The 21263-nt window shown below is 39.1% G+C and overlaps 1 pseudogene; it reads right to left on the bottom strand.

Annotated features, from left to right (window-relative positions):
- Nucleotides 1-500: 500 nt before the first annotated feature.
- LOC107132422 (T-cell receptor gamma chain C region DFL12-like) lies at nt 501-11955 on the bottom strand (annotated as a pseudogene).
- Nucleotides 11956-21263: the final 9308 nt, after the last annotated feature.

The raw sequence follows: 21263 nt of genomic DNA, 5'->3' as shown, positions 1-21263 counted from the left end.
AGTACACACAGACAAAAATGGACTTTTTATGTATTTTTAAATTTTGTGCCTATTATGAAAATTAAAGTTCAGAGTTCAAGCAACAAAGCTGGAGGCTCCAGGGTGTGGGGCAGAGAGGGGCAGGGTCATGGTCTGGGTGGCTGCGCTGAGGAAGGAGACGGGGAGCTGCCTGCTGTCTGTGCTCAGGAGGCCTGTGGATTCGGGGGTGAGAGGAGCTGCTGAGGTTGTTGGGACAGTGGTGGGAGAGGCTCCCCAGACCAGCCCTGGGCCCTGCCCCGAGTAATGGCAGAATTCCTTGTTACAGTCAAACTCTCAGTTTGCCCAATGGCTTGAAAAATTGTTACCTAAAAATGACATAATAGATAAATACACCTATGAACTGAGACAGTCCTAACCCAACAAGAAAGTAGAGAATTTTAGGGATAGATGATGAAGGAAAATTGACCCTTTTGTGGTCCCCTCTGTCACGAGCTCTTTCCATCACAGCAGATGCCTCTTCATCACACAGAGAAGGTGATGAAGACAAAATAGACCACACTCTTGAGGATGAGGAGGAAGTAGGTGTAATAGGCAGAGGTGTTCATGAGCTGTAGTTGCAGGGTATCTAGTAGAAGTCATTTTGGTTAGTTTCAAGTGTTCTTTTGAGAGAATAGGATATATTAATGGAAGCAGTGGTCACAACTATTTATTTCTAGTAACCTAGTGACACCTCTGCACCATCAAACCCCAAAGAAAACAAGTACAACCACCATGAGCATTGTCACCACCAGTACAACGCAGAACCCACTTGACAATTCAAGTCAATCAACAACCTCAGCTAAATTGACTAGATCCTCCCAAAATATTAAAAAGCAAGGTTATGTTTTTAATGAATGAGTCCAATAGAAAAAAGTATTTTTGATAAATAGCATTTAGCCTGTTTTTGCCCCCACCACATCTCTGAGTAATAATAGGTAATATTCACTAACCACTAATCAAATGTCAAACACCTATTCTGTGAGTTTGTATGTAAAATTCTACTTTTATATAAGTTTTAAAATAACCAATGAGATTATTAGTTTCAATCCCATTTTACCAGTAAACTGAACACAGAAATAATTTGCCTATGCCTTACATTTAAAAAGTACCAGAAACCACATTTCAATTGCAGCAACATGACTTTGAAGAACACAGTCTTAGCTGCTCTGTAATCCTGCATCTCCATGTGCAATAAATACCCCAGACATCAGAGTTTAGTATAAATATGAAGTTAAATTGCTGATTTGGCATCTGAGCCATTATATACTGTGCATCAATGAGATTCCTAAGAAGAATACAAGCCATGGAAATCAGGTGGGGTTCACAGTCGTGTGGGCAGGGGCTTTTAGTAAAGAGGATACTGTAAATAATGGATCAAAGTCTTGATCCCAGGTTCCTGAAACTTTAGGAGCTCAAGCCTCACTCACCTGTTTTCCTTCAATCTCTAACATCACAGCTGTCATGTTATAGGAAAATTGCACTTACTCTCCTTTGAAGTTTTGCAAGAAATATATGATGTCAAAAACTAACAACAATGATGATGGATCTGACTTGTCTACTCAATTAACTATAAGGCTGAGTTTCTTCCTGTGGAAATTTTCCTTTTCCACACTTTATTTCAATAGAGTCAGAACTCCAGAATCACTAGCATTTGGTATGGAAAGGATCTCAGAAGGTGACATGCTCTTAACTCACTGCCCTTGGTTAGGTCAGATGTTAGATGAATTCCGGGTCCCCTGATACTGGGAATGGAGGAGGGGTCAGCAGGACCAGAGCCAGAGCATCTAAATTCACTAAGAACTTTCATGTAGGGAGAAAGGGCCACCAACTAGTTCTGATTCTGTGCTAGCTAAATGGATTCCTTGTGGAAGACTTTCCACATATGTGATCTTATCTCTCTAATAACTGAGTTGGTGTGATTGTTCTCTATTGTTGTTCAGTTGCTAAGTCATGACCGACTCTTTGCAGCGCCATGGACTGCAGCATGCCAGGCTTCCCTGGCCTACACCGTTCCTTGGAGTTTGCTCAAACTCATGTCATTGAATTGGTGCTATCCAACCTTCTCTTCCTCTGTCACCCCCTTCTCCTCCTGCCCTCAATCTTTTCCAGCATCAGGGACTTTTCCAATGAGTTGACTATCCCAAAATGACAGAGTAGAAGGATGTACACTTTTCTCCTGAAATAACACTAAAATCACAACTAGCTGCTGAACAACCACAGACAGGAGGATGTTGGAATGCACAAAAAAAAATATACCCCAGGTCCAAGGACAAAGGAGACGCTGCAACGAGATGGTAGGAGGGGTGCAATCACGATAAAATCAAATCCCATACCCACTGGGTAGGTGACCCACAAACTGGAGAACAATACTATCAAAGAAGTTCTCACACTGTTGCGAAGGTTCTAGGCCCCACATCAGTCTTCCCAATCTGGGGATCTAGCAAAGGGATTGAGAATCCCGAAGGAATCTGTTCCCTGATAGCAAAAGAGGAACGTATTGCTCAGAAAATATAAGGGATTTACCCATTTTTCATATAGCTAATAAAGAAAAGATCAGATCAGATCAGATCAGTTGCTCATTTGTGTCCGACTCTTTGCAACCCCATGAATCGCAGCACGCCAGGCCTCCCTGTCCATCACCAACTGCCGGAGCTCACCCAGACTCACGTCCATCGAGTCAGTGATGCCATCCAGCCATCTCATCCTCTGTCATCCCCTTCTCCTCCTGACCCCAATCCCTCCCAGCATCAGAGTCTTTTCCAATGAGTCAACTCTTCGCATGAGGTAGCCAAAGTGCTGGAGTTTCAGCTTGAGCATCATTCCTTCCAAAGAAATCCCAGGGCTGATCTCCTTCAGAATGGACTGGTTGGATCTCCTTGCAGTTAAAGGGACTCTCAAGAGTCTTCTCCAACACCACAGTTCAAAAGCATCAATTCTTCGGCGCTCAGCCTTCTTCACAGTCCAACTCTTACATCCATACATGACCACTGGAAAAACCATAGCCTTGACTAGACGGACCTTTGTTGGCAAAGTAATGTCTCTGCTTTTGAATATGCTATCTAGGTTGGTCATAACTTTCCTTCCAAGGAGTAAGCGTCTTCTAATTTCATGGCTGCAGTCACCATCTGTAGTGACTTTGGAGCCCAGAAAAATAAAGTCTGACACTGTTTCCACTGTTTCCCCATCTATTTCCTATGAAGTGGTGGGACCGGATGCCATGATCTTCGTTTTCTGAATGTTGAGCTTTAAGCCAACTTTTTCACTCTCCTCTTTCACTTTCATCAAGAGGCTTTTGAGTTCCTCTTCACTTTCTGCCATAAGGGTGGTGTCATCTGCATATCTGAGGTGATTGAGATTTCTCCCGGCAATCTTGATTCCAGCTTGTGTTTCTTCCAGTCCAGCGTTTCTCATGATGTACTCTGCATAGAAGTTAAATAAACAGGGTGACAATATACAGCCTTGACGAACTCCTTTTCCTATTTGGAACCAGTCTGTTGTTCCATGTCCAGTTCTAACTGTTGCTTCCTGACCTGCATACGAATTTCTCAAAAGGCAGATCAGGTGGTCTGGTATTCCCATCTCTTTCAGAATTTTCCACAGTTGATTGTGATCCACACAGTCAAAGGCTTTGTCATAGTCAATAAAGCAGAAATAGATGCTTTTCTGGAACTCTCTTGCTTTTTCTATGATCCAGCGGATGTTGACAATTTGATCTCTGGTTCCTCTGCCTTTTCTAAAACCAGCTTGAACATCAGAAAGTTCACGGTTCACGTATTGCTGAAGCCTGGCTTGGAGAATTTTGAGCATTACTTTACTAGCATGTGAGATGAGTGCAATTGTGTGGTAGTTTGAGCATTCTTTGGCATTGCCTTTCTTTGGGATTGGAATGAAAACTGCCCTTTTCCAGTCCTGTGGCCACTGCTGAGTTTTCCAAATTTGCTGGCGTATTGAGTGCAGCACTTTCACAGCATCATCTTTCAGGATTTGAAATAGCTCCACTGGAATTCCATCACCTCCACTAACTTTGTTCGTAGTGATGCTTTCTAAGGCCCACTTGACTTCACATTCCAGGACGTCTGGCTCTAGGTCAGTGATCACACCATCGTGATTATCTGGGTTGTGAAGATCTTTTTTGTACAGTTCTTCTATGTATTCTTGCCATCTCTTCTTAATATCTTCTGCTTCTGTTAGGTCCATACCATTTCTGTCCTTTCTCGAGCTCATCTTTGCATGAAATGTTCCTTTGGTATCTCTGATTTTTTTGAAGAGATCCCTAGTCTTTCCCATTCTGTTGTTTTCCTCTATTTCTTTGCATTGATCACTGAAGATGGCTTTCTTATCTCTTCTTGCTGTTCTTTGGAACTCTGCATTCAGATGCTTATATCTTTCCTTTTCTCCTTTGCTTTTCACTTCTCTTCTTTTCACAGCTATTTGTAAGGCCTCCCCAGACAGCCATTTTGCTTTTTTGCATTTCTTTTCCATGGGGATGGTCTTGATCCCTGTCTCCTGTACAATGTCATGAACCTCATTCCATAGTTCATCAGGCACTCTATCTATCAGATCTAGGCCCTTAAATCTATTTCTCACTTCCACTGTATAATCATAAGGGATTTGATTTAGGTCATACCTGAATGGTCTAGTGGTTTTCCCTACTTTCTTCAATTTAAGTCTGAATTTGGCAATAAGGAGTTCATGGTCTGAGCCACAGTCAGCTCCTGGTCTTGTTTTTGCTGACTGTATAGAGCTTCTCCATCTTTAGCTGCAAAGAATATAATCAATCTGATTTCGGTGTTGACCATCTGGTGATGTGCATATATAAGGAAAAGAACTGGTGTTTAAATTTCAGTCTGTGATACTCAGAAGCCCATGCACTTACACCCTTGCCCACAGGCCTTACTGTCTCAGGGCCTGGCTTTGGGATTCTTGCTCTATATCTATATCATAAAGGAGGAATAGAGAATCAAGTAAGTGTATAAACCATTTATTCAGATGGCCTGGGTTGAATCCCCAGATCTAGCTGTGTGGCTCGTTCAAGGGACTTAATTTTAATAGCTTGCTCCCTTCAATAATATTGAAGGGGAAATATTATACCACCTCCTGGGAGTTGAATGAGGATTAAGCAGAAAATACACGCATGCAAGAGACAGTACAACACCTTGTTCATAAGAAGCTTTCAGTTAGTGTCAGATTTCATGTGTTAGCTACTAGCATTGAATACAGATGAAAAATATCTAGAAGCAAAGAGAAATCAGGTTTCCCTGGTCATTAGAAGCAAAGTCACACTCTTCTTAGATACACTCATAATTTAAAAGTAGACATTTAATTTCCAAACCCATGGGGTTTCAAAAGTATCTTGGATATTAATCTCTCATTTTGATATTAATTTCTCATTTAAATGCTTTCTTCTCTGGTGGCTCAGATAGTGAAAGTCTGCCTGCAATGCGGGAGACCCGGGTTCGATCCCTGGGTTGGGAAGATCCCCTGGAGAAGGAAATGGTAACCCACTCCAGTATTCTTGCCTAGAAAATTCCATGGATGGAGGAGCTTGGTGGGCTACAGTCCATGGGGTCACAAAGAGTCGGACACGACTGAGTGACTTCACTTTCTTTCTTTCACTTTCTCTATAATCACTTTCTATGTTTTCTCAGTCTTTCAACTTTATTGAGGCTTTCAATGGCTTAATCAAAGGTTTCTCTTGGTAAACATTATGTTGCCCTTGAAAATGAGGCTTCCCAAGTGGCACTAGTGGTAAAGAACCCACCTGCCAATGCAGGAGAGAAAAGAGACACGATTCAATCACTGGGTCAGGAAAATACCCTGGCAAAGGGCATGGCAACTCACTCTAGTGTTCTTGCCTGGAGAAGCCCATGGACAAAGGAACCTGGTGAGTCCATAGGGTCACAAAGAGTTGAACACAACTTAGCCTGCACTAGAAAATATGTGGGCTGTTTTCAAATATCTTTTGATATTGATTTATAACATAATTCCACAGTGATAAGAGAACAGACTGTATGATTTCAATACAAAACTATGAAATTTTTGCACCTTGCTTTATGTCCCCAGACATGTTGCAGTGTTTCCTGGTTTATAGTCTTTGGGAACTTAAATAGAATTTGTATCCTGCTGCTGTTTGAAAATTAGATAAATCTTAATTATGTTGAGTTGGTTCATAGTGATTTTTCATATCTACTATATCATCCTACTTTTGTGTATATTCATTCTATTAATTTTTCAGAGTTTGGTATTGAAATTCCAACTAAAATCTTAATTTATCTACTTAAAAAAATAACTGTAATATATATTGAAACTATATGTAAGTTTGTTCTGTATTTTCCACATCTCCTGTTAATGTGTTATTGTACTTTCAGAGAAAAAAATTTTAAATAATTTTTAAAAAGAAACAAAGCCACACTAATGAATGAAGCCCATTGTTTAGATAATTCAGGGTCTATCACTATATCCTCTAATTTACAGTCCACTCACACCAAAACCAGCATTTACCATATTAAGATGGGTCCTAGGAAATGATCGGAGAAGGCAATGGCACCCCACTCCAGTACTCTTGCCTGGAAAATCCCATGGACGGAGGAGCCTGGTAGGCTGCAGTCCATGGGGTCGCGAAGAGTTGGACATGACTGAGTGACTTCACTTTCACTTTTCATTTTCATGCATTGGAGAAGGAAATGGCAACCCACTCCAGTGTTCTTGCCTGGAGAATCCCAGGGACGGAGGAGCCTGGTTGGCTGCCATCTACGGGGTCACACAGAGTCGGACATGACTGAGGTGACTTAGCAGCAGGAAATGATAGTATATTGAATTAAAATATCACTCAGTCTATTTCTGCAAATCCAGTCTGATTTTTCTACCTTAAACCAAGAAAGTTCAAAACTTAAGTTTATCCAGAGGAAAAAAAATATGCTGTAGCCTGACATAAAGGCAAACATAGACAAAACTTACTGTTTGCATCGTTCAGACGTGCTTTTGTAGAATGAACATCAGTGACTTCTGGAAGAAAGGAGACCAAGTATTAGTTTATTGTTCATACCTAGTTTTTGACACTGTAATATGAATGTTTGTGTGTGTGTCTATATACACACTCATAATCTACATATTTTATCATGTATAATCTATGTATTTAAATATATATATACTTTGCCAGTAAAGAGTCAGGAGAGATACTGATTAAAAATATCAGCCCCACAAATCCACTATAGTCTTTCCCACTATAGACCAGGGAAGTTAAAAACATAATTTGATTAGGAGGGGGAAAAACTAGAGGATGAAATGAATGCATATATATTCAAAAATTTACCATTTTCCTATGTTGGACAGCTTTTGTAGAATAAATATCAGTGCCTTCTAACAGAAATGAATCAAATATTATCAGTCAACCTTACCTATTATTTTAGAGTCTGTCCATGTGTCTGTACATATACATGTGTGTTTGTGTGCATACATCTGTACATATGTATGTATATTCTCCTGACAGAGAGACAAAAGAGGAGTCATTAAAAGTTTGACAATGATGAACCCCACAATTTAGGATAATTGGTCTTTTTTACTTTGCTCAGTTGCTCAGTCCTGTCTGACTCTTTGAGGCCCCATGGACTGTAGCCTGCCAGGCTCCTCTGTCCATGGAATTTTTCAGGCAAGAATACTGGAGTGAGTTGCCTTTTAAGCCAGGAAAACTTCAAAAGATAAAATAATCAGAAGGTAAAAATGACTGAAGCCTGACTTACAGGCAAACATATACAAAAACTTATCCCTTTCATCCATCAAACCACCATTTGGAAGTTCAGTAGTAATGACAATTGAAGTGACAACTACAAGAAATAGAACAGTTATTAATAAACTTTTCGTGCCTGTTATTTGACAGTGTGCACATGAGTTTATACATGTGTTATTGTAACACACACATCTAAGTATATACTCTGCTGACAAAGAAACATTCATTAAAAATAGGAGCCCCATGATCCAGGAATAATTGGTCTGATTCTGTGCAATTCAGTAGGTCAATTCAGCATCAAAATGAACTCATCTGATCCCAGAAACTAAAGTGGAATCTCATGTTTGAAGGAGTCTGGCTCAAGCAAATTTCCAATCTGGGAAAAATAAACAACCAGCCACACCTTTCTATATCATTCATATTCCCATTATCAGCTTCTCTTGCACAAGATTCTACAAATGTGGTGTAGGTGGGAATAAAGAAAACAATATTGAGAGTCTAACAGTCACTGAGTGATTATTACTGTGCCAGGCACTAATTTAAATACTTCACATGCAATATCTTGTCCCAGTGACAGTGGAGGGAACTGTGTTTTGGAAGATTTCATGATATGAAACAGGAATAAGAATTAGAGGGTAACTTGCCAAGAGTCACACCAATGATGGCAGAGCCAGCGTTCCAAGGATCACGGTGGGGCATTAAATGAGACAAAACATATGGAACGTACTTTGTAAAAATTGGAGAAGGGAATGGCAACCCACTCCAGAACTCTTGCCTGGAAAATCCCATGGATGGAGAAGCCTGTTGACTACAGTCTATGGTAGGCTACAGTCTACGGAGTCGCAAAGAGTTGGACACGACTAAGCGACTTCACTTCACCTTGTAAAAATAATCCATAGAAATGCAAAAAATTAATCTATAGAGCGAAAACAGAATTCCACCACTGTGGACACTAAAACCATCTTCTCTTCTATATATATCAAGTATTCTTAGCAATGACAGTTTTATTATGGGGGCTTGGCATTTCAGTGGAACTTTTTAAAGGACAGAAAAATAGGTCAAATCACATTTATAATCCCCTGACTAAAGAAAACCTGAGGCAAGAATTGTATTTATTTGCAATTTTTAAAAAGGCATCAGTTCAGTTCAGTTCAGTCACTCAGTTATGTCCGACTCTTTGCGACCCCATGCCAGGCCTCCCTGTCCATCACCACCTGCAGGAGTTCACCCAAACCCACATCCATCCAGTCAGTGATGCCATCCAGCCATCTCATCCTCTGTCATCCCCTTCTCCTCCTGACCCCAATCCCTCCCAGCATCAGAGTTTTCCAATGAGTCAACTCTTCGCATGAGGTGGCCAGAGTACTGGAGTTTCAGCTTCAGCATCATTCCCTCCAAAGAACACCCAAGGACTGATCTCCTTTAGAATGGACTGGTTGGATTTCCTTGCAGTCTATGGGACTCTCAAGAGTCTTCTCCAACACCACAGTTCAAAAGCATCAATTCTTCAGCGCTCAGCTTTCTTCACAGTCCAACTCTCACATCCATACATGACCACTGGAAAAACCATAGCCTTGATTAGACAGACCTTTGTTGGCAAAGAAATGTCTCTGCTTTTGAATATGCTATCTAGGTTAGTCATAACTTTCCTTCCAAGGAGTAAACGTCTTTTAATTTCATGGCTGCAGTCACCATCTGCAGTGATTTTTGTTTCCACTGTTTCCCCATCTATTTCCCATGAAGTGATGGGACCAGATGCCATGATCTTTGTTTTCTGAATGTTGAGCTTTAAGCCAACTTTTTCACTCTCCACTTTCACTTTCATCAAGAGGCTTTTGAGTTCCTCTTCACTTTCTGCCATAAGGGTGGTGTCCAAGGAGTAAGCGTCTTTTAATTTCATGGCTGCAATCACCATCTGCAGTGATTTTAAAGGCATACGTATAAGTAAAACATTTTTTGTAAAGATAATGGTTTGTTGGATAGAGCAAAGCAGAGTCACAATAGTCAACTGGGTTCCTCCTTAGAAATTTGCTGCAGAATGAAGTTAACAGAAATGCCCTCATTAACTCTGATGCCATGAGTAGCCTGCGGGAAACGTTTGTCTGATCAATTAAGTGCCAAGTGTAACACATTATAACCCAAACCTTCTCTCCTTTATGATAACATCACCATGAAAGTTACTTGAATTCTTATTTTTTTCTGATCACTAGAAAACTTAAAATCTAAGGACAATTAAGTCCGTAGTTATATTAAAGCAGCACTTTGTTTGCTTCCTCTTTATTTCTTAGCCACAGAAATAAAGATTCGGGGCTATTTTGTAATCTTAAAGAGTCTTATAAAAGGTACAAAAAACCCACAATGAATGTATGAATAAATACACCTGTGTTGTTGTTTTTTTTTTTTTTTTTGATGTTGATGACAGAAAGACAGTTTCTCTTTTTCTTTTTTTTTTCTTTAATAGAAAATTATTTAATTAGTATACATGTGTTCCCCATGTATTGTGTTGTTTTTGAAAGCAAGCATTTCCACTGTCATTACTTCACTTACTCTTCATTGCAGTCCCAGAACAAAATGTTCAAAGCAAGTGGTCCAACCTAATTTGATCACTGGACAAACTAAGGATCAGAGAAACTTACTTCAAAAGTATGGATGGCTCAGTGCAAAAGTCTCCGTACATTTTATTATATTTGGGGCATGCTTCCCACTGTTTAAAAAGGGTTTTTAACCAAAGGGAAAAAAGTTCAAACTGACCTTTGTGCAGTTGTGTTCATACTCAGGACTTCAAGTGATTCAGAACTTTTGAGTGATTACAGAAAAGCCATATACTCATTACTGTAGGGCATCCTCCTAGAAGAGTAATTCACCCCAGTGTGTTCATCCAGAAATCCCTCCAGGCCCAGCATGTGCTAAGGCTGCACTGAGAGTTGTGGGAGGAATTTTCCATTAGCAAGAAATACATTCATTATATAGAATGTAAGTCTCTACACTTTAGCCTCACCCTATTTTTGTCTACAAAATTTTACCTTATGGTGGTATATAAAACACAAATCTTGAAAACATAAGACTATGGACCATGACTAAAGTACAGTAGTTGAATTATTCCACTTTCTATTGAGCTGCAATCTGACTGTCTCATACAAACACCATTTTGTCAATAATACACATTTATGGATCATAGTTTGAGTAAGCACGACTGAGATGAGGTGACTTTGCTTGATAAGCAGAATATTCATAAAAGACACAATTATTCTTCCTTCCTGATCACGTAAGATCAACAACAGTGGCATTTGTCTTTGTGTGCTTATGCTGGCATGCTTCAGTCCATGGGGTCGCAGAGTCAGACAGGACTGAGAGACTGAACAGTAAGTATGCTATGAACTCTATAGGTGCTTCCTATATTGTAAAACAATATATATTGTTTGATTTAAACCATATAACAATCCTTAAAGGCATCATTATAAACTTAATGTTTTGGCTGATGAAATCAAGATGGGCAATATTTAAGCACATTTATCTCTTTCTTTATTGGTAAGTTGGTGATGGACAGGGAGGCCTGGCGGGCTGCAATTCATGGGGTAGCAAAGAGTCGGACACGACTGAGCAACTGAACTGAACTGATCTCTTTCTTAAGCCTCAAACCCTACACTTTTTCCATTCTGTAAGGAAATAGCTCAACATTTAAAAAAAGATTTATATTTGTTTTTCATTAATGCTTTACAGAAGATATGGGGTTTTACCTTTGAAAAAAATCCTCTGGAAGGCTGCATTGGGTATATACATATACCTTCATTAACTTAAGAAAAAAGATCTCCTGATCTTTTCATCTTTTATTTTTCTCGTGTTTGATGATACATATGTGTTTTTTCTCCATGGATTTTTCAGTCAGGGTCAATCAGCTGAACTTCAAGTATGTGTCAGTGGTCTTTGTGGTGTTTCCCTGTTGGGATGGCAGAGCTCTGTTGCCATTTTTTTCTCTCCAATAAACTTTAAAAACATGAGGGAAAAATTCTCCAGAAGACAAAGGTATGTTCCAGCACTATCGTGGTTGATTTCAGTAATTGAAGGAAGAAACATAGTGGGCTTGGGGGACATGTCTACATCAAGGTCTCTATCTGTAGGGGAAAATAAAGTAGTCATTAAAAAGAGTTGCTAGATAAATACAAACGTGGTGTGGATTGAAACAACCCAGCAAGAGGTAAAAGGAAGAAAAGTTGCCATTGAATTACAGGCTGGCTGTTCATCTGCAGTAGATGGTTAGTGGCCACTGCTGTTCTTATTTTCAATGGGAAGAGAAATTCAAGCCATCATGTAACTTGAAAAAAGTCCCAGCTATTAAGTAACAAAGGATAGATTACACGTTGGCCTTCATTCTTTCTCCACATGTTAAAGTGAGGTGTGACTTTTAAGTGCCCCATATCAAGGCTTCCAACATTCATGAACACATTTTTAAACAATCTCTTTTATTAGGAGAATTGGCATATATACACTACCAAATGTAATATAGATAACTCGTGAGAAGCTGCTATTTGACACAGCGAGTCCAGTTTGGCACTCTATGATTACCTAGAAGGGGGGTGAGGAGAGGGGAGGGAGGCTCAAGAGGGAGGTGATATATGTATAATTATGGCAGAAACCAACATAACATTGTAAAGAAATTTTCCACCAATTATAAAATAAATTGTAAAAACTAGAAAAAAATATATTTAAAAAATCTCTTTTGGTCTATCATAGGGGAGCCTATTTCAGGGAGGATAGGTAGTATGGACCTGGAGAAGAAAATGGCAACCTACTCCAGTATTCTTGCCGGGAAAATTCCATAGACAGAGGAGCCTCATAGGCTGCAGTCCATGGGGTCGCAGTTGGACACAATTGAGCAACTTCACTTTCACTTTCACTTTCAGGCGGTATGGTGGGAATGAGTATACAAAAGGAGACCAGGTACCTATGATGATCTCTCTACAGGACATACAAAAACATACATTTAAATCTAATTTTTCTCACCAAATGGGATAAAGCATGCTAAAGAGAGACAAGTAACTCAAATTCAATTTTTTGTGGGTGAGTGGACAGTCATGTCTCATCACCAATACCTTACCTGCCTAACCCTCTCTGCAGGGTCACCAAATGAATGACATTAAATTTTATGATGCTTGTACTATTAATGCACCAAAGGCATGAACTGGCTTTATTTCAAGACTATTTCTTCCATTTTATAGAATAGATGTTGAAGTCAATGATCCCCTTTTTCTTCATTTTCCTTCCAAAGACTCCAGCATCGAGATCCCTTTCTAATTTTATGGTAGGAAAAACATATCTTACTGTAAAATTTGGTGTGCTCCCTTATCACATGAAAGTTAATTATAACTGTTATTCCACTACATTTTTCATCTTTTAAATTTTTTGCTTACTTTTTTTAATAGAGATAGAAGAGATTGAAATCTTATCCTGTGCTTCCTGCTAGGTCATCACAGGCCTCTTTCCTTCTACTTCCCTGAGTGACATTGATCTTCTAGTCTTATTTTTTGCCATGGTCTGTACCTATGTATTTTATCTTATGTCTTCTCAAATAGATTTTGGAAACTAGCATTTTAAATTTTAAACTAGCATTTAAACTAGCATTTTAAATAATAGTCTGTGCATTATAGCTTGTTTCCTTTTCTGCCCTGGGGGTTGATAATTTAGTAAGTTGTAACTCCAATATGGCAGGAGGAATCAGATAATATGTTTGCAAATCTTAATTCTTTGATAAAGATACAAAATATACAGAATTTATAAAAATTGTGCCTGTTTTAAAATCGTGTCTATATTGTTTCAATACTTACAGAAATGTAGAGAGAAATTGGCCGGGCTACCATGACACAGAGGTGACTCCCAGCAAATAACATACAGTATGAATGTGTCAGGAACTGAAGAACCGTCCCTTCTCTGCCTGGGCTGCTTAGCTTACGTCTGTTTCCGTCTTACATCAATTGGGAGTAAGGTTTCACCTTTTCTCACCATTTTGCCTGAATGTTTTAAATCTCCTTTCAAAAACTTTCATGTATAAAGTCAATTCTTTGCTGAGAGTGTGATGCAGAGTTAATATGTCTCTACTTATCAATGAGGAATATTTATAGGAATAATATACTTGAGCATTTAATAAATGTATGTTCCATATGTTTTACAGGTATTTTTGTGATTTGTAGTGTTGAGGTGTAAGTATCTCAAATGATTCTAAAGAAGCTTCATTCCAGAATCGACCCTCATTTAGGAGACCACATGAGTTGTTATGGACTTTTTTTGCAGTATAATTATTCTACAACATTGTGTTAGTTTTTGCTGTTCAACACGGTAGCTGTGTGCCTGCTTGCTAAGTTGCTTCAGTCATGTCAGACTCTTTGCGACCCTATGGACAGTAGCCTGCCAGGCTCCTCTATTCATGGGTTTCTCCAGGCAAGAATACTGGAGTGGGTTGCCATGCCCTCCTCCCGGGGATCTTCCCAACCCAGGAATCAAAACCACCTTCCTACATTGGCAGGCAGGTTCTTTACACTAGAACCACCTGGGAAGCCCCATGTATAAATTTATCCTCTTCTTGAACCTCCCTCCCATCCCTCCATCCCACACACCTGTGTCATCACAAAGCTCCAGGCTGAGCAACCTGTGTTATACAGCAGCTTTCCACTAGCCATCTATTAATGGCACCCCACTCCAGTACTCTTGCCTGGAAAATCCCATGGACAGAGGAGCCTGGTGGGCTGTAGTCCATGGGGTCACGAAGAGTTGGACACGACTGAGCAACTTCACTTTCACTTTTCACTTTCATGCATTGGAGAAGGAAATGGCAACCCACTCCAGTGTTCTTGCCTGGAGAATCCCAGGGACGGCGGAGCCTGGTGGGGTCGCACAGAGTTGGACACGACTGAAGCGACTTAACAGCAGCAGCAGCAGTGAATATATGTCCATGGTACTCTTTCAATCCCCATGGGTAGTGGATATATGTCCAACCCTCCCCATCCCCATGGGTCCACAAGTTGGTCCTCTACATCTGTGTGTCTATTCCCACCCTACAAATAGGTTCATCTGTACCACTTTTCTGGATTTCATATATATGCATTAATATACAGTACTTGTTTTTCTCTTTTTGACGTATTTCACAGACTATAGGTAACAGACTTTGAATTCTGAATGATGAGCTTGTAAGCTATTCATTGCTGAAAGACTGCTCCTTTTGACTTGAAAATTGACTGGTATTTTCTATGGCATTAAATGAATATCATATCTTGCTCAAAAGAGGTTTTTATTGGGTTTGGTGTTTTCTGCAGTATTTGGCTGGGTGTTTTCTACCTCCATCATGATTGGAAGCAGCCATGGGATATGAAATTAAGTACAATGAACTTTAGTACAAATGCTCCATTTCTTTTAAAGCTTCAATATTTCTGACAAATATGATGCAAAACAGAAAGAAAATTCAATGCAATGGTGTCATTCTGTTGAGATACACTAAGAATCCTATTTTGAATATTTAATAAGTCTATATTCAATATGACTTCTATAAACTTTTTAGGGGGAAGAGAAGTCATTTTAGTGTCATGATTAGAAGCAGAAGCATTGTTTTCACACATGAGTAGTAAAACAACTTATGAGCTAATTGAAAAACAGTGGTTCCTACTGTTAGGAACAGTTAATACTCAGAACATAAAAATATGACTTAAATATTTCTCATATGACTTAATTGTTCAGACCATGCACTTTAGAATAGACAAGTCTCTATTGGATCCTAAACTTTGTAATGTAACCTGTCATATAATTTTAAGCAAGTACTGGAACTTCTCTAAATCTATTTCCTTACCAACAAAGTGGGAATAAGAAGATTACTGTTGAGGAAAGAGATAAGGCACTGAAACGCCTTATCATGGTGTCTGGCCCTCAGAAAATAGTAGCTAATATTAAAATATTCAACAGGATGGTTTAGGAAGATTTCATCAAATGCTTTCATCCAACATAATAACTATTACACCAATTAGGAAGAGAAATAAGCTTGTCAATTCAAGAACTCCTGCCTCTGAGCTACACACCATAGAACATGGGTCCCAACCAAGCCAGAATCTAGAATGCTTTCCTAGAGTAGAAGCTGTTTGAGCATTAGGACTTGTTCTATCTGTGTCTTGTTTACCCTTTTATCTCAGCATCCAGCACAGAAAATGTCCTCAATAAGTATTTGCTGAAACAATAAGTAAATGAGGACGCACAACCATGCAGACCCTTTTCATGGACTTTGGAGCTGAGATGGCTCATTGAGCTCACAAATTCCATGAAACTGGTCCATATCCAGGCAATGTAGCCAGACATGTGACTGCAGGAATTTCAACTGATCTCAGGCTCTCTCCAAGAAGTTAAGTGGAATTTATCAATATCTATAGTCCCTGGAGAATCCCAGGGACGGGGGAGCCTGGTGGGCTGCCGTCTCAGGGGTCACACAGAGTTGGACATGACTGAAGCGACTTAACAGCAGCAGCATAGTCATCTACTATATGAATTTTTATGCACAGATTTTAAGGATGAGATGAAAACCAATAATATAGGTTTTAAAGATTATTGTGAGATAGGAGCACTGTGCTTTATCTCAAACTCTAGAGGACAAATAATTAAGAAAGTGTTTCTCACTTAATATACTGTCTATAAGAAAAGGAACTTGAACCAATAACTTTTACCAACATAATGATATAGTATATTAAAGGTGTAAGAATATTGAAACATAAATGAAACAATAAAGCATACATGGTCCTCAAAATGTTTTACTATCTAATTTTAGTCTATTGTGTGTGTGTGTATTTTAAAAGGAGAATTTTAGTGTACATCCAAGCAGAAAATATATTAGTTGCAAAGTAATTTAGTTTCCCTACACAATGACCAGCAGCTGAAGAATTGCTATTCTTATGTTGAGGCCAAGAATGTGACAGTCAGATAAAAGGAATATTAATTTTAAAAAATCTGTCAGTCTTTTATAACACAGGTAAAAGTAGAAAAAAAGTTACTGACAAGGGGGAGCTACTATGAGCTCAATCACTTTTCCAAATATTTTATTCCTTCCTGGACTGTCACACTGATTAAAGCTCCTACAAAAATCTTAGCCTTCTCCTAAGCTTCAGGCCATGACAGCAGTTTGTCCTGGCAATTTGGTCTTGTGGATTGTTTTGGAAGTCCTTGAACATAGGTTAGGGTTAGGGTTACAGCATTTGATGTTTTACAAGTTTTCCTCACCTAAATGGACACAAATGTTTGTTTTCCTTGGAGGAGAAATCATTGAAAATACTGATAATAGATGAAGGAATTAAAAAGAGAAAAAGAAGAGTATGGCACCAACTGGTTAGCCACCTACTCTTCTACATTTCCAGGAAAAGGATTCAAATAATTAAACCTTTTTTTTTTTTTTTAATTTCCAGATGTTCAACTCTGTTGAAACTACTCAGACAATGCATCAGATAAAGTCTCTTCTGTTCTCACAATGACCAGGGCCAGTCTGTTAGCAATTTGGGAATGTATTTCTGAAAAGAGGAATCTCTTCAGTAACTGAAAATGCAAATATACCATCACAAGTGTATTTGTGAAATGTGAGCAAAGTTCTCCATTTATCGGGCAACAAGATTCTTTATCATGCCAACACAAGGTGAGAAAACAAGTCCTGGGATAACTTATTTTTCCTAGGATAAAGAAAGAAATTTGCAGAATTCTTTCTCCTTTGAAATAATAAATTCTTTATTTAAACTAAAATTTGAAAGTAATATCCATTTCTCTGATATGTTGAAAGTAGTCTCTTGGAGCCTGTAGTGTAATCTTAAACCATTCATCCTCAATCATGGGAAAAAGAAGTTGCCAGAAGCAGCTGAGTGCTCCATTGAGCACAGATGAGCTGACCATCTGCCAGGCCCCAGAGAGGACAGGCCCTGACTATTCCCATGTCCTCGCTAGATCCACCTGCTCCCATCTTTAGTCCAGGAGGCAGTCATTGCTTCTGCCCTGAGGATGAAAGTAAGAAGAGGACACGGTGGGCAACTGCTCATTCACAGCAGCCCACATCGCTCAACGTCATAGAAGAGGAAGAGAGACCTGGGTGGATATTTTGCTGAAAACATTTTTTTGGTAATTAAAAATTAAGTTATTAGTGCTTTCAGTTGTCAAATACTCTTTGCACCTATGTAGTTTTTTTTAATTTAAATTTATTTATTTTAATTGGAGGCTAATTACTTTACAATATTGTATTGGTTTTGCCATACATCAACATGAATCCTCCATGGGTGTACATGTGTTCCCCATCCTGAACCCCGCCCCCATCTAGATTTGAATGATACCTACTCGGTACCTCTCTGATACCTTGTGATCTGTTTTTTTCTTATTCTAAGCCCATGAATTGAATTGTCAGGAGCTTTAGGAGTTGTATATATTTCAAAATTTACAAAAGTTTTGAATAATAAAATGCAAAATATAAGTATGGGGTTATAAAATCGTTTATTTAATCATTTATTAACTTTTAAGGAAATACAAGAACTATAAGAAGAAGAGTATTAGATTTTAGTAAAGGGCATTAAAATTAAACCTGAATAAATGAAGACTATCATAGTTGTAAAAGAAAAACTGAAAATCATAAAGATGCTAATCTTTCTAAATTCATGTATATGCTTATAATTCCAATCAGAGTTAAGAAAATATTTTGTTTTTGTTCTATGTCACAAGCATTGGGAGTAAGCTAGTTAAGTTATATAAATATGAAATAATTAAAAAATTATTTTTTAATAATAATAATGAATAGACATTTGACATAGCAGACCTCATCTGCTATTGCAAATAATATGATAATGGTATAGGAATATTGAGACATAAATGAAACAGAAATCTTCTAGCCAATACTCCAAGTATATACTGAAATAAAACTACTATAAAAGCATCTTTAAATGTTGGAGAAATGATAGATTATTTTAAAACTAGATTTGAACCATTGGTTATTTGTTGCAAAAACAAAAATAGCTTTCTATCAAACACCATAAGTTAGATTTATATTTTAAAGCATCTAGAGGTGTGAGCTAGAAAGAACAAGTGGAAACTAATTGGGTCCTTGGATAGAGAAACCTGGAATAGAAAGATGACAAGAGAACAGGAGACGTACTTAATTTTTCAGAAAGAAGAATGTAGACAATCTTTCCTTTCTACAGCATTTCCAAATCAGTATTTTTTTTTAAAGAATTCATTACAAGAAGATACTGAAGATTGTAGAGAGGAGAGTGACATGAGCAGCTCTGAGCTTTAGGAAGATAAAGTGCAGGATGGTGAGTTGGTCAAGGGCGCAATCCCAGGGAAGCGGACATGTTTCAGAGATGGTCGTCGTAAGCCACTGAGAGGTGTCTGAGGACCCAGGTTACCGCAGTGACAGTGAGGATGGACAGAAGGGCTGGTACAATAAATATTAACATGTTTGTCAGAATTTCTAAGGTATTCACATGGGAAAATTCAAATTATTAACAATGCTGAAAGTAAAGAAAAAGATGTTTTAATATCCCAATACACACTCTGTGTGGTGGAGCTTCATGGTCAAGGTTGTAGGGAGCCATTCTATCCAAGTCCTTCAGGAAGATTTCAATCACTTCACAACAAACCAGGGTAAAGAGGGAGCTGGGTGCAAATATTCTGTTTTTTTCTGTGCCAAGGAGATACGGGAAGTTTGAAACATTGGGATGTTCTTCTCCAAAGACCTATTCTTTCAGTATGGAAAACGATTCAGAAGCTGTTATACTGATCCCTCTTACTGGTTCAACCATGCCAAGTGTGACAAAAGTAGACCCTCTCATTTTCTTATTTAGTGAAGTGAAAGTCGCTCAGTTGTGTCCGACTTTTTGTGACCCCCACGGACTGCAGTCTATGGGACTCTCCAGGCCAGAATACTGGAGTGGGTAGCCTTTCCCTTCTTTGGGGGGTCTTCCCAACCCAGGGATTTAACCGAAGTCTCCCACATTGCAGGCAGATTCTTTACCAGCTGATCTACCAGGGAAGCCCTTTCTTATTCAGCTACATATTAATTTAAATCGTCTAGCTCCACTAAGACTTCTGCACCTCCTTGGTGCTCAGCCCTTGCTGAATGCTTTTGGCAGCAGAGAGGAAGCAGAGAGTAATGGGCCTATCTCAGCCAAGGCTGTGGTTTTGTCTTTCAACCATCTGGGCTCCAAGTGGCTCCTGGGAGGAAAGCTCATTGTGGAGGACTCTTGTCTGTCTCACTAATACCCTCTTTACTCAGGGCTGAGGCCACAGGTAACATTGACAAGCACTAATGGTTATTAGTGTGTGACAGGCACAGGTCTAAGTTCTCTCTATGTATTGACCCAATAAATCTTCCAGCAATCCTACAACATGGGAACACTCATTGCATCCTTTCAATTAATGGAGAGACTGAAGTTGAGAACATTGAACAAGGTTGCTATATGTCTTGTGTGGGTACCTACACATATTATAAAAAAAAGGGTGTCATAGGTGGAAAGGGACATGCTCCAACACAGTTTTTGAACTGCGCACAGTAAGTCAATTAGCACTCTGTACAGCTGCTTCCGAAAATCCCTGATTCACTTTTGAATTTTTTCAATGTGGTGGCCGCCTCCTCCATGAACTTGTCCTCTCCCAGCTCAGGCACAGTGACCTCTTAGTCACACCATACACCCTAGTGCTCAGGTTCTTATCACATTTCTGAGCAGCTCTCAGGCTGTTACCAGTGAGGTCAGGAGTGTGTCCAAAAGAATTTCAGTGAAGAATTCCAGTAAAGAAAGTGGTCAAACAAACCTATCAATTCAGTGCCCATGACTGAGCTGGAAGTCCTCTGCTCTCTTTTCCTGCCACCTATGGAGAATATTTCTGTCCTTCCCAGTAGGGTGAAATGGAGCGGTGCAGTACCAAACATGATAATCAAGGGGCATGTCTTTGTGTTCCATCCTGATACTTTTCTTTGGCTCGATAGAGTTGTTATGCCTATTTTTTCTCATAAAAAATTCTTAGAACTCAGATGTAAGGAAAAATTTATTATATAAAATATTCTCTGCAGAGAGTTCTCTACATTACCCCATACCCAAAATTTGAATTCAAAGCAGATCAAAGAAATAAATGTGCAGAACAGAACCTAAACAACATTGGAAAAATATAAATGACATTAAGTTTATGCTTCAGGCTTTCTGAAGTTGCAAAATAGTTAAAATACATGGTCCCTGGCCCAGAGAAGCAAGTTCAAATTGGTTCCTTTACTATCCAATCCCTTCTTCTTTGTAGTCACAGAAGTGAGAAGGGCCTGAAACCTTGACTTGTGGTTGTGGGATTCTCATGGAGAAGTGTGGTGACCGGGGAGAGCAGCAGCATCCAAGGTGCAACAGAACAGGGGGGATTTGGGGTTGGGGATAAGCCCATGAGCAATAGTCTAGAATGCTTTCCTGTGTCAGGCTGGGAATCAGCCCATTTCAGAGGGAGACATGTCACTTTATCTGTTACTGCTAGCACAGCAGTTCTTATA

The sequence above is a fragment of the Bos taurus genome, chromosome 4 (genome assembly GCF_002263795.3).
Source record: "Bos taurus isolate L1 Dominette 01449 registration number 42190680 breed Hereford chromosome 4, ARS-UCD2.0, whole genome shotgun sequence".
NCBI lineage: Eukaryota > Metazoa > Chordata > Mammalia > Artiodactyla > Bovidae > Bos > Bos taurus.
The sequence above is the reverse complement of the archived record's forward strand: the minus strand, read 5'-3'. Positions and strand labels throughout refer to the sequence as shown.